At 60.4% G+C, this 14,304-nt stretch overlaps 1 long non-coding RNA gene across 1 annotated transcript; it reads left to right on the top strand.

Annotated features, from left to right (window-relative positions):
- Positions 1-1,429: 1,429 nt before the first annotated feature.
- LOC129151711 (uncharacterized) lies at positions 1,430-6,324 on the top strand. The gene is made up of 4 exons (XR_008558380.1): positions 1,430-1,497; positions 2,005-2,118; positions 4,867-4,931; positions 6,023-6,324. It is a non-coding gene; the product is annotated as an uncharacterized LOC129151711 (long non-coding RNA).
- The last annotated feature ends 7,980 nt before the right edge of the window (positions 6,325-14,304 follow it).

The raw sequence follows: 14,304 nt of genomic DNA, 5'->3' as shown, positions 1-14,304 counted from the left end.
TGCCCGCAACCAAGGTACATGCCCTTGACGGAATCGAACCTGGGGACGCTCTGTCCACTGAGCCAAAGCGGTTAGGGCTAATTACCTCTTCTTAATTTCATCTTAATTACCTCTTCAAGGACCCCATTTCCAAATACAGTCACATTCTGAGGTCCTGGAGGTGAGGGCTGCAACATATGAATTGGGGGGGACATGATTCAGCCCAAAACATGCAGCGAATAGCAACCAAGACACGCCAGACATTTCTGCTTCCCACGCTCTTCAGCAAAAGCCAGGAGCGCAGTGGAGTATCCACTCTGCAAGTTACCGTAGACAAGAACCTTCCCCAATGTTTCCCACGAGAAAATGTGGGTCACCATCTTTTCGGGGAACGGTTTCCTGTGACCTGGTACCTGCTTCTAGAGCTGATGCTACCTATTCGTTATTGCAGCCACCACTGCTAGGTACCAATTTCTGTATTGGTCAGCTTTTGCTCAGTTGTGCTGCCTAACAAGCATCCCCTAGCTATCAGGAGGTTTCCATAGCCCACGTTTGTTTTCATGTCTGCTTGCCACTCTGCTCACACGTCCTCTTCATCTGGGGATCCAGGCTGAAGCGGTCGTCTCTGTCTAGGATGTGGCGGCCAGAGAGCTGGGTAGCTTTTAACTCTTCCGCTGGGCACTGGTAGGTGGTCAGTTCTGCCCACATCTCCTTAGTCCAGTGGTCGGCACACTGCGGCTCTCGAGCCACATGCGGCTCTTTGGCCCCTTGAGTGTGGCTCTTCCACAAAATACCACGGCCCGGGCGAGTCTATTTTGAAGAAGTGGCGTTAGAAGAAGTTTAAGTTTAAAAAATGGGGCTCTCAGAAGAAATTTCAGTCGTTGTCCTGTTGATATTTGCTCTGTTGACTAATGAGTTTGCCGACCACTGCCTTAGTCAGATGGCTGAGCAAGTCACATGGCCGAGCTGATGTCAGGGGATGTGCAAGTGCCAGGTATGCTCTGCCCATGGAGGTGCCGAGCCGCGGACGCCGGGCCGGGAATTCCCGAGACAACGGCACCACCTGCCACCGTGGTCACCGCTGGTGAGACTCTGTGTGGGGCGTGGCGCAGCGACGTCACACCCTCAGCTCCTGACCCTCTTCCCAGCCCCATCTGGTGGATGGGAACACGGAGGCCCTGCGAGGGGAAGAGCCTCGTCTAGTCTCACAAACAAGACCTGTGAGCACACGTCGAAAACCCCTCCGTGTCTACACACAGGCCGGTCTCACCCCTGCGCCTTCTCTCCTCACAGCCGGTGGGGTGGGGGGGGGGAACGCCTGGTGAGGGAGGGCTGGCGCCGTGTTCTCGGTTGGGTGGGGGGAGTCATGAGCCAGCTGCACACCCAGCCAGGGTGTTGGAAGAGTCTGTTCCTTGGGGAGCTCACACCCCACCTTTCAGCTCAGCTCTGCCTCAGCCCCCGGCCTGAGTCCAGGAATTCTGCCAGAGCTGTGCAGGGCTGAGGGGGGCAGGGGTTTATGTAAATAAATGCAGCTCCCCGTGGAGGAAGGGGGAGGCAGAGCCGTCCCAACAGCCCGTGTGTGTGTGTGTGTGGCGTGTGTGTGTGTGGGTGTGTGTGTGTGTGTGTGTGTGGTGTGTGTGTATATGGTTTGTGTGTGTGTGTGAGGTGTGTGTGTGTAGTGTGTGTGTGTGTGTGTGTGTGTGTGTGTGAGTGTGTGTGTGGGGTGTGTATGAGTGTGTGTGGGGGGTGTGTATGTGTGTGTGTGAGTGTGGGGGGTGTGTGGGGGGTGTGTGTGGGGGGTGTATGTGTGTGGGGTGTGTGTATGTGTGGGTGTGGGGGGGTGTGGTGTGTGTGTGTGGGGTGTGTGTGTGTGTGTGTGTGTGTGTGTGTGTCTGTGCTGGGCAGAAGCCCCTCCTGCCCTAAGTCCCCTGGGGCTGAGCACTCTCTGGTTTGTTGGTTTGTTGGTTTGAGAGAAGGAAGGAGGAGCTTAGACATTTGTGTGATCTTATTGTCCTTGTTTTACAGATGGGGAAACTGAGGCCAGAGAGGCTAAAGTGACGTCGCACAGTCAGCAGTGAAGGACCCGGCAGTGAGGCCAGAACACAGGCCCTCGCGGATCTGCATCCAGCAGGCTGCAGGGTGGGCCCACGGGAGGGGGGGCTGCTTAGAGAGCGGGGTCTCCCCTCTCCCCAGGGCTGTACCTGGGCCCACGGGAGGGGGGGCTGCTTAGAGAGCGGGGTCTCCCCTGCTCCCCAGGGCTGTCCTTGGGCCCACGGGAGGGGGGGCTGCTTAGAGAGCGGGGTCTCCCCTCTCCCCAGGGCTGTACCTGGGCCTTCCCAGGCCACCCAGGGATGACATAGGTGCCACGTGGTTCTCAGGCTGAGGGACATGTGTGGGGCCCGAGGTAATGAGGGAGCATCTGGCAGGGTCAGAGCGCTCTGCCCAAAGGGTGGTGTGAGAAGACACCCCAACATACACAGGACACACAGCCCACACACACCACACTCACACGCCACACCCACACGCCACACCCACCACACACACACACACACACACTCACACGCCACACCCACCTACGACACACACCACACACACACGCGACACTCACACACCACACCCACCCACAACACACACCACACACACCCACACGCCACACTCACACGCCACACTCACACGCCACACCCACCTACGACACACACCACACACACTCACACGCCACACTCACACGCCACACCCACCTACAACACACACCACACACACTCACACGCGACACTCACACACCACACCCACCTACAACACACACCACACACACTCACACGCCACACTCACACGCCACACTCACACGCGACACCCACCTACGACACACACACACACACACTCACACACCACACACACAGACCACACACACACACCACACACATAGACTACACACCACACCCACATACCACACTCACACACTACACTCACACGCCACACTCACACGCCACACCCACACACTACACCCACACACCACACTCACACGCCACACTCACACACCACACACACACGCCACACCCACCTACGACACACACACACACGCCACACTCACACGCCACACCCACCTACGACACACACCACACACACTCACACGCCACACTCACACACCACACTCACACACCACACACATAGACTACACACCACACCCACATACCACACTCACACACCACACTCACACACCACACTCACACGCCACACCCACATACGACACACACCACACACACACGCCACACACACACACCACACTCACACGCCAAACTCACACGCCACACTCACACACCACACTCACATACCCACACACCACACTCACACACTCACACTCCACACTCACACACCACACTCACACGCCACACCCACATACGACACACACCACACACACTCACACGCCACACACATAGACTACACACCACACCCACATACCACACTCACACACAACACTCACACGCCACACTCACACACACACCCACACGCCACACTCACACGCCACACCCACACACTACACCCACACACCACACTCACACGCCATACTCACACACCACACACATAGACTACACACCACACCCATACCACACTCACACGCCACACTCACACGCCACACCCACCTACGACACACACCACACACACTCACACGCCACACTCACACGCCACACACATAGACTACACACCACACCCACATACCACACTCACACACCACACTCACACGCCACACCCACATACCACACTCACACGCCACACCCACACACCACACCCACACACCACACCCACACACCACACTCACATACCACACTCACACGCCACACTCACACGCCACACCCACCTACGACACACACACACACACGCCACACTCACACGCCATACCCACCTACGACACACACCACACACACTCACATGCCACACTCACACGCCACACTCACACACCACACACATAGACTACACACCACACCCACATACCACACTCACACACCACACTCACACACCACACTCACACGCCACACCCACCTACGACACACACCACACACACACGCCACACACACACGCCACACTCACACGCCACACTCACACACCACACACATAGACTACACTCCACACCCACATACCACACTCACACACCACACTCACACACCACACTCACATACCACACCCACACACCACACTCACACACCCACACACCACACTCACACACTCACACGCATAGACTACACACCATACTCACACACTCACACACCACATGAAAGTCCCAGGTTGCTGCAGACAGAGCTCCGGGCTTCCCACCCTGCACCCCGCACCCCGCACCCCGCACCCCGCACCCCGCACCCCGCACCCCGCACCCCGCACCCCGCACCCCGCACCCCGCACCCCGCTGACTTAGGCTCCACCTGGGGACTGGGGCGGGGATTCCTGCCGGCTCGGAAGGCGGGTGGATGGGAGAAGGAGCAGGCAGTGGGGGCCAGGAGGGTGCAGGAGGGCCGGGGGGGGGGAGCTTGTTGCTGACACCCCTTCACCTTTGGAGCACAGACCACGCCCGCCTCCCGAGGAAGGGGCAGGAGGCCTGGACCGTCCTGACTGGGCCTGTCCTAGAGGTTTCAACACCCCCAGGCCTCTGGGTGGCCAGGGGGGGGCTTCCCCGGTGGGGATGGGCTGGGACCCCAGGACCTGGTTTCCTGAGGCCATTGGCCCAGCCCTCACGGTCCCAGCAGGCCCCAGCCAGCCTCTCGCTGCTGAAGGCCGCCCACTGCTTCCAGGCCGCCCACTGCTCCCCGTGAGCGAGCGGCCCCCCTGATGCCTGCCAGGCCCCAGAGAGCAGACAGACACCTTTCAGCAGGAAGTGCTGACTCGCGCTTGTATTGACAGAAAACCCGGGAGTTCACAGTAACTCACACCGATGACCTGGGGACGGAGCTGCGAGGTGCTGGGAGGTAATTTTACTATTTCCTCTACCTTGCGTCCAGTAACAATGGAGGCATCTAATGTTTTGAATTAAAAAGATAAGCAAATGCTTGGGGGGGGGGGTGGGCGTGCGGGTGAGGAGTGGGCCCCTCGCGTCTCTACAGAAGACATCAGCCCCCGCTTCCCAGCCTCACTCCAGGCCACAGCGCGCAGCTTTGTCCAAGGGCCCGGGTGCTCTCCCTCTCCTGCCTCGTCTTCCCCAGCAGGGGCAGCCCCGGGCGGGGGTGGGGAGGGGGGCGGGGGCGGGGGCGGCCTCACTCCCCTCGGTTGGGACCAGAGCATCTGAAATGAACGGCGGAGTCCTGGCTGCGAGAAGCCTGGAGCCTGTGGGCGGGTGGGTACAGAACCCTACGATGCAAGTACCGCTCACGTCAACAGAACACGGTTCCCAAGGAGGTCACCGAGTCTCAGGGGGGGTCTTGGGGAGCAGAGTCCGTGCCCAGCCGCACAGTCTCTTCAGGGACAGAATCGCCCACCCGCTGAGCCCGCGTCACGGCCAGGAAGCGACAGGCACCCGGCAAGAAAAGCGGGTGCAGTGGGCACAGGACGGATCCCGGGGCAGAGCCGCCCCCACGTGCCCAGCGCATTGCATGCTTTGATGTGGTCCTCACAGGAGGAGCCCTGGGCTCCATCTGAAGGTCAGAGAAAGGTCAGCGGCCAAGGTCACGGGCTGGAAAGCGCCATGGCCGGCGTTGGAGCTCAGGTCCATCGAATGCAAAGACCTCCTGGCCCCGCGCCCGGCCCACCGTGCGGCGCTGTCCAGACCCCCGTCCTCGGGGCCTGCGCAGAGTGGGGCCGCAGGCGTGCACCTGTAGGCACACAGCAGCCTCCTTGTTCCGCTTCTGCAGGCTGTGACCTTGGCCACGGCATTCTCAGTTGCCAGGACCCATTCCCCAGGGGCTGCCCGGGGGGTATCCTAGCTCCCCCTGCAGGGCCGATACCCAATGCCTAAGCCAGGAAGGTCTGGTGGGGATCCCTGGAGCTGGGGCAAAGTTGGGGGCCGGGGCTCCTTTTGGGGTGACTGAGGAGAGTCCCACAGATGCCCCCGCCCACCCGCCAGGAACCTTCAATCCAGCAGCCCTGGCCAAGCGTGGCTCCCACCACCGCTCCTTGGCCCCCGGAGCCGGAGCTGGACTGGACCAGGCGCGGGCCCCACACCCTCCGGGATCACGCATTCACTCTCGCCTCTGGCTGGGGCAGCCCCACCCCAGCTGGTGCCCAAAGCACCTTGGAAAAGCCGCCCGCACTCGGTCCCCAGCACCCAGCCCCACTCTTCGCGAGGTGAGCAGAGAGCGAGGGGGAGCGGAGCGAGCGCAGGGAGCCGGCAGGCTGGCGCGCAGGAGAGAAATGCAAATGGTTTTTATCCTCCTTTCTTTTAAATGCCGAAACCAGCCTTGACAGCCTCTGAAAATAAATGGCACTGACTCGCTGGGATTTCAAATTCCGTGATTAAGGGCTGAAGCAAATACTTTTTCCCTCCCTCCCTGCCGCCCGCCCCCGCCCGCCCTCCGTGGGCTGCTGGAGCGGCGCGGCCGGGGACAGCTCTCCGCGCTGCCAGCGGCTCTGATCCGCCGCCGCCGCCGCCCGCAGCGCCGCCCGGCTCCCGGGCTGTTTATCAGCAGCGCTCACGCTGCGGCAGCGAGAAAGCAGCTCAAATCCCCTCCGCGCCTCCGCCGAACGCACACAGACATGTGGACACAAAACACACGTGCATCTGTGCCTAAAGGCACACGCGTGCATGCACACTCGAACACACATGCACGCGGCACAATGCACACCCCCCCCCATGTGCACACAGTCCCCCCCCCCCCACCCCCCCCCCCCCCAGCTGGCTCTCTGCCTGCTCTTCCACCAAAGTTGGGAGGATGAGAGGAAGAGGGGAAGAGGAGGGAATGCAGAGAGGGGGGGAGGGGCCAGGAGGAGAGAGGTTTGCAGGGGTGCCTTCCAGCACGAGTCCCCCTCTCCTTAACTGCCAGCTGCTCCCCACCCCAGCTCCTGAGGCCTCAGTCTTCTTCCTGCCCGGGTTCTTGCTGCACGGGGGGGCTGCACCTGGATGGACTGGTGTCCCTGGAAAATGAGGGGCCTCAGTGTGGCCACCAGTGCTGCGCCGCAGGGCACCAGGCAGAGTTGGGGGGCAGCGCCTTGGATCTCCAGTGAGGGGGCTGCTCCCCGCTCCCAGGTCTGAAAGCTGGGGCGCAGCAGCATCGCAGCTGGGAAGAGGGACAGTCAGGGTCACAGTCTGCAGCTGGGGGGCCGGGGGAGAACCGCCCCTGGTTCTGCAAGGGCCGCCTCTGCTCAGAGTCAACACCCCGAGCGAGCGACGCCCCAGCCGCTGGCTGTTGGGGGACCCTGCTGATGGAGGTGCCACCCCGCGCTCAGGTGCCGGCTAGGGGCTCCACTCCCCTGGGGGGTCATTCCTGGGAGCCGACAGAGGGCGTGAGGTGTGAAGCAAGGCCTCCCTTGGGGGCCCGCTGCTCCCCGCAACAGGAAAGCTGGGCACAGCCTTCCTGGGCAACCTCTGGCGGGCACCAATGGAGGGCCTGGCACTATGCATGGGTGCGTGGCAATGCCGGGCAGCCGGCCGGGGCGGGCGGGGGGAGCCAGGCCAGCTCTGCAGAGTTGGAAAACCCCCACACTCCCCTTCACGCACACTGAAGCCTGTGCCTCCTAGGGCAAGTCTCTGCCAGGAGAGAGGCCGGGGGGGGGGGGGGGGGGTTGGGGGGGAGGGTTCAAAGAGTAGCAGGGACATGAAGACACTGATCCTGCTTGCAGAGCCCAGTGCTATTCTCCACACTGCGAACATACCCATTTTACAGATGGGACAAGCTGAGGCTCAGGGGGGGGAAGTGCCTTGTCCAAGGTCTCCCAGCTGGGAAGAGGCAGAGTCAGGATCCAAACCCGCGTTTCCTCATTCTGCCCCTCAAGGCAGAGGCGTCACAGAATCTCGTTTCTTCTTTATGTGCAACATTATTAGGCTGAACTGTGTGAAAGTGCCGGTATTCGGCCATTTTGACCTACAGAATCCTCAAAACCGCACAGTTTAACTTGAGGGCAGGACTAGAACATCTGCTCACTTCCTGGTCGATAAGGCTCCAAAGCGAAGCAACGCCGAGTACCAACGGGCCGTCCTGTGCCTCCTTCGTGCGTAGAAGCTCCGCGCTCTCGTGTGCCCGGGATGATCTGTCCCCACGAGGGTGGGAGCTTCAAGGAGGGTAGGCCTGCCCCAGAGATGGCGACTCTGGAACCCAGAGAGGCTACATTCCCAGAGCCACACCGCCAGGTGGTTTTAGACCTGCCCTGGAGTCTCTCCCTCCCGCCTCCTCTCCGCAGAGGCCGGGCTCTGGGGGTCATGGCCAGGTTTGACTACGAAAAGTACAGCACGCCCAGTTACATTTACATTTGAATAAACAATGAATGACTTTTCAGCTTAAGAAAGTCCCACGCAAATACATATGGCAAGAAATTATTCCTGGTGTATCTGAAATCCACCTTTAACTGGCTGCCCTGTATGCTATCTGGCAACTCGATCCGGGGTTCTTCTAAAACCGGGTGCTCTTCCATCCAGAAACCTAACGACAGGCAGGAACGACACTGGCGTCCCTGACATTGGGGCCGATCTGGACGGATGAAGAAGCTTGCGACGGGGGCTGAACTGGGCTCCCAGACGGCGGCTTCTGGTACCAGGCACTGGGGACCACAGTCAGCCGTGAGAGCCCGGGCTCCACGCAGACGGAAGGGTGGGATGAAATGAAACAACGAAAGCTGAGACTTTCCAGAGAACTACGTGTGCGGTCTCCCAAACACCCTTCCCCCTGGCCTTCCTCTATCCCGGAGTCCAGAAACATCTAAGCACTCAATTCCTCAGCTTCCCTTGCAGCTACGGGTGGGCATGTGACCCAGTTCTGGCCAATGAGATGAAGGCAGGAGATCCTGGGGAAGGTTTCCCTTCTTGAATTAAAAGGCAAAGATTTCAAGGAAAACATGCTTCACCCTGCCCCTCCTCTTCCTGCCTGGGCTGTGGGCGAGATGGCCAGGGGTGGAGCCGCCGTCTTAGGACCATGAGACATTCCCGAGTGCCCCACGGGGACCAGTGCCAGGTGCTTGGCGCTGGCAAACCGACCCAGGCCTTACGGCGTAAGAGACAGTGTGACATCTTTAAACCCTCCTTTTGGGGGGACGACATTCCTTCGTTCGAAGGTCACGTCCTTCATACTGTGTGTTTCAAAATGTAACTACTTCATAAAATGAAGTGATAGTTAATGCTGGGATTTTTAGTGCATACTTTTGTTTTGTTTGTTCTCCTTAACATCCTTTCCTTTTTAAAAAAATATATTTTATTGATTTTTTTACAGAGAGGAAGGGAGAGGGATAGAGATCCAGAAACATCGATGAGAGAGAAACATCGATCAACTGCCTCCTGCACACCCCCCACTGGGGATGTGCCCGCAACCAAGGTACATGCCCTTGACCGGAATCGAACCTGGGATCCCTCAGTCCGCAGGCCGACGCTCTATCCACTGAGCCAAACTGGTCAGGGCCTTAACATCCTTTCCTAGCAAAATTAAAAATTAGCCCGGCTGGTGTGGCTCAGTGGTTGAGTGTTGACCCATGAACCAAGAGGTCACTGGTTTGATTTCCAGTCAGGGCACATGCCCGGGTGGTGGGCTCAATCCCCAATGGGGATGGGGTGGGGGCATGCAGGAGCCATCCAATCGATGTTTCTATCTTCCTATCCCTCTCCTTTCCTCTCTTCCTAAAAAATCAATTAAAAAAAAACATATTTTTTTAAACATTTAAAAATTAGCATCAGCCATCAGCCTATCAGTCCCCCAAGTTTTCTTTGGAAATTGTATTGGTCTCTTAAACCCAAAAGCTTGGGGAATGTGCCCCAGAACCCCTCAACTCACTCCTGCCCTGGGCTCCAGTGGGAGAGACAGAGAGAGGAGGCGGTCCCTGCCAGGGCCGATGGCCCAGGGGCTGCTGTGCCAGGTCCCTGCGCTCTGGACCCCAAGGGCCTAGCGTTGGGATTGGTTCCCGGCCTGCCCTGTGCCTCCTGCTGCCCCCTCCCCAGCTGCGGAGCCGTCCCCAGAGGAGGGGGCAGCTGGCTCCAGCTCCCGGGCAGGTGGCCCGAGCACGCCGTGTCCCGGAGGCCACGAGGGCGTGTCTGGGCTCGGGCCAGTGGACGTGTGTGCACACCTGCTCCGGGACGGGGCGGGGCGGCTGGGCAGGTCCCGGCAGGGACAGCCACACTCAGACCGGCAAAGCCCCCAGGCGCCGGGATAGGAGGGACTCCTGGGAGAGTCAGGCCACCGAGGGGCCCTTCGAGAGGCGCAGAAAACCCTGCTGAACCCCTCACCCCACCCTCAATCGGGCGCGAGAGGACCCAGGAGAGAGCGGTGGCAGAGCAGCATCTGAGAAACTGCTCCGCCAGGAGATAAAAGGCGACCCGCGGCTACACTCGCAGCATTTTAAGCCGCAGCGCCCACGCTTCTGCCCTGACGGGGAGCAGGAGGACGCGGCGGGGAGGGGAGAGGTGGCGGCGTTCCGCCCGTTCCACCTGGACCCCCGACGGCGGGTTTCCAACCCAACTCCTGGGCTGTGCCGGGCCCGCTCTAATGATGCAGACGGGGATGCATGCAGGGTTTGACCACGCGTGGGGAATGCCGGGGCACAACTGGGGGTGCCCACGGTGCCAGGCTCACGCCCAGATGGTCCCGAGGCTGTTCCAGCAAGGCCAGGGCCGCGGTCCCAGCCCCCAGATGTGAAACACACAGCTGGTTCTCAGATGGGCGGGGCGAGGCTTCACCAACTGCACATGCCGGGCTGGGTGTCCCGGCCACCGCCCCCCCCCCCCCCCCCACCGCCTTCACTGGGCCTCACCCGTCCCAGCCCGGCCCCAGCCCGGCCCGGCCCCAGGCAGCCTCTAGCAAGGCCGCGGAGCGTGTCAGCTAAAGGTCTGGCATCAGACAGTGCTGAGTTCAAAGCTAGCTCTGGGTTGCCAGTTAGAAAAATGGCCTAATTCCTTCCAGAAGTTTCCAAGGTTTTCATGGAAACAGCTCCTAGGAGTTTCAGCGCCCCCCCTCCCCCTTTTCAGGTCTCACCACGCAGGGAAGCAGGGGTTCCACTCGCACGAGAGAGAATGTCTCCTGTTTTTGAAGAAGCTGCGGCCTCTTGGCAATCAGAGCCCTGGAGGCCGGAGCAGAGGAGATGCTGGGAAGGGAATTAATCAAGGCGCCTAAGGACATGCAAATCAGGAGCAAGCGCTTCGATGGGAGCGATGCTGGCCGGGCCCAGCCTGTACCCCAGGCTGAGAGGGAGCCAGGGGCCTGGCTGGGGGCGGCGGCCAGGGCCTCCCGGAGCCGGGAGACAGGGAGCCGGGAGCTGGCGGAGGCCACCGGAGAGACAACCGGCAAAGGAGGGCCGAGGTGGAGTGCAGGCGGGGGTCCCGCCGGCTCCTGTCCCCCCTCGGCGGCAGAGCTTGGGGTGCTTTGGCGGGACCCTCTGCCGGGCCTCGATGGGCCCCTCTTCCTAGGGATCAGAGACTGTCACCGGGAGAGGCCGGCGCAGGGACGATGGTGTCGGCATCTGGCGGCGTCTACAACGGGATAGATGACCCCACCCCGCAGGGGCCTAAGGAGCAGGCCAGAGGGGCTCCCGGATGCTGCCTGCCGTGGGGACGCGCTTTCACGAAAACCTGGAGTCAGTGCCCAACGAGGGGACCCTCTGAGCTGGGAATGGGGTGTGTTTACCACGGACTCCCCGTCCCCCCGAAAAACGATGCCTCAGGTGCGGGGAGGGCCCAGCGTACTGATCCGTGATGGGGGAAGCGGTGGCCACACTGGGGTGGAAGCCCATCTTGGACAAAAAATCAGTAGGAGACACATCTGGAAATATCCGGAGGGACGGGTGGTCGAGACACGGCAACAGCAGTTACCACGGAGGGGGCAGACTTCAGGCTACTGTCATTTCTCCTTTTGTATTAATTTGTATAATGATGAGCATATATTATACTTAAGGTAAAGCTGTTTTATTCTTTTTTTAAGAAAACGCCACTGTTGTTTGACCCTCACATCGCCCCGACCCATTTCATGTGAAATTAAACATCCGAGGAAATGAGGAGTGACACCCACCAGCCTCCTCCGGCATCAGATCAGGGGGCCCCCTTCTGCCTCCCAAGGTCACTGGCAGGCCCCCCTCCTGCCACACCCCAGCCTTGGAGGATGCAGGAGAAACCGGGTGGAGGCCCAGGGCCTCTGTCACCCCACATCCCTCTCCTTAACCCCCGGGCCCAGGCACTGGGGACTCAGAGCGGGTGCACGCCGTCTGTATCAGGCCACCCCCCAAGGCCTGGCCCACACACCACACACCATCTCTGCAAGGAAATGTCCACATCGAGGGGGACAATACACCGTAAGTAGCTCCCCATCATCTGAGGCTTTTCTGATTCTGCCTCCAAATGAATCTGCCACCATCTTACCTAAGAACTCGGGTTTCAGGCCTGTGACTAATTCCAGATCCCCACCCAGCAACAGGGGCTGGGGCAGGCCGGGGCCCGGGGGTGCTTCTTCCCGCCTGGTGCCCCCACCGGCAGGCCGGCTTCGGGGACCAGAGGCCCCCGCCTGGTTCGATGCTGTTTCATCATCTCGGAATTCTTAATACGTGTTGGACAAGGGGCCCCTGTTCCTTTTGCATGGGACCCTGCAGGCCCTGTGGCCAGTCCTGCCAGCATCCCGGAGGCCTGGCACAGGCAGTCGCTCAGTAAGCGCTGGAGGAAGGAAAGAAGGAAGGAAGGAAGGAAGGAAGGAAGGAAGGAAGGAAGGAAGGAAGGAAGGAAGGAAGGAAGAGGAGGAGGGAGGGAGGGAGGGAGGGAGGGAGGGACCCATGCTCCCTGTCCCACCCTCTGTGCCCCTCCCTTTTTCCAGCAGCGGGACCCAGCGCTCAGCAGTGTCCTGAATGGCCGGCTGATGGACAGCTTGGCATCCGTGGAGATTCTTAGGGCGTCCAGACCCTCATTCAAAATCTGGCGGAGGCACCTGAGTTTCCAACTTGCACCCCAGCGATGTGAACACCCAAGACATTGAGAACCAACTGAATGTTGGTGTTGAGGGCCACCGTGCTCTCCGTCCCTCCTTTTCTAGCTGTGTGAGCTTAAGCAGGTTGCCCAACCTCTCTGGACCTCCTACAGCGGGTCAGGGGTCAACGCCCACCCTCAAGCCCTCCCAGGGCAATGGTCTGGAGATAAGCCCCTTCCTGCCAGTTCTCGGGGAGCTCCCTGGGGTGGGCAGACTTGCCCACTGAGTCTGGCTGGTTCCCTGCGAGTCCCTGGCACCCAGCTTTGGGGTCCAGGCATGTGAGGGGCTCGGGAAAGACTTCCTGGTGTGCCGATGGGCAAGGAGGCCGGTTCCCCGACCTCCAGGGGCCGCGGGAGGGTGAGGCGGGCAGGCAGAAGGCTTTGTCAGCTCGGGCTGGGCGCACAGTAGGTGCCGCGTACATGGAGCTGCCGTTACTGGTCCCGCCCTCCTCCTGGGGCTGTGGCGGCTGCCGATGAGCCCCGCTGGGGCCTGCAGGCCGCGGCAGGCGGGGAGGAAGGCAGGGGCTGGAGGATGGAGTCCAGGCACGTCCTGATACCAATTAAGGCAGCTCTGCGCAGGGGGGGCCTCCGCGGCATTTATCAGCCTGCCCGGGAGGGGCTGGCAAGCTGTCCTCCGGCTGACGGATTAGACAGCGGACAATTAGGTTTCGGCAGGCTCGCTCTCCCTCCCTCCCTCTCTCTCTCTCTCTCTCTCTCTCTCTCACACACACACACACACACACATGCTCATATACACACATACATGCACACACACGCGCACACATGCACACATACACACATCCCTTTCTCCATCATTTTGCAAGGCCCATCCACAGAGCCCAGCTGAGTCCCTGCCCAGCCCCCAGTGCTAGAGACAAAACAGACACAGAGGCCCCACCCCCTCTAGGAGAATAACCAGGGACCCCCCCCCCCCCCCGCCCAGCCCTACACCCGCGGGACCACGACTCAAGATCCCACAGTCTGCACCCCAAGCATCCCTTGCAGAGGGCCCGGCGTGGGCACTCAGCGCCCATGTGCAGGAGACAAGAGCGATGATGTGCTTTGAAAGCCGAGTGGGGACAGACCTGTCACCCTGGGACCCTCCTCCTTCCCAAGAAACAGCCCTTTGACCCATGGGTCCCAAAGGAAGGAATGTGTGAGCAAGGACAGGGGCTGTGACGGCCTTTGTAAGCCCAGAGGGAAAGTCTTCAAGATTCTAGAACGCTCTACACTGCAGACGCTCTGAGATGAGTCAGAGCACCAGAAGGGAC

Source organism: Eptesicus fuscus, chromosome 15 (assembly GCF_027574615.1).
Source record: "Eptesicus fuscus isolate TK198812 chromosome 15, DD_ASM_mEF_20220401, whole genome shotgun sequence".
Classification (NCBI taxonomy): domain Eukaryota; kingdom Metazoa; phylum Chordata; class Mammalia; order Chiroptera; family Vespertilionidae; genus Eptesicus; species Eptesicus fuscus.
The sequence above is the reverse complement of the archived record's forward strand: the minus strand, read 5'-3'. Positions and strand labels throughout refer to the sequence as shown.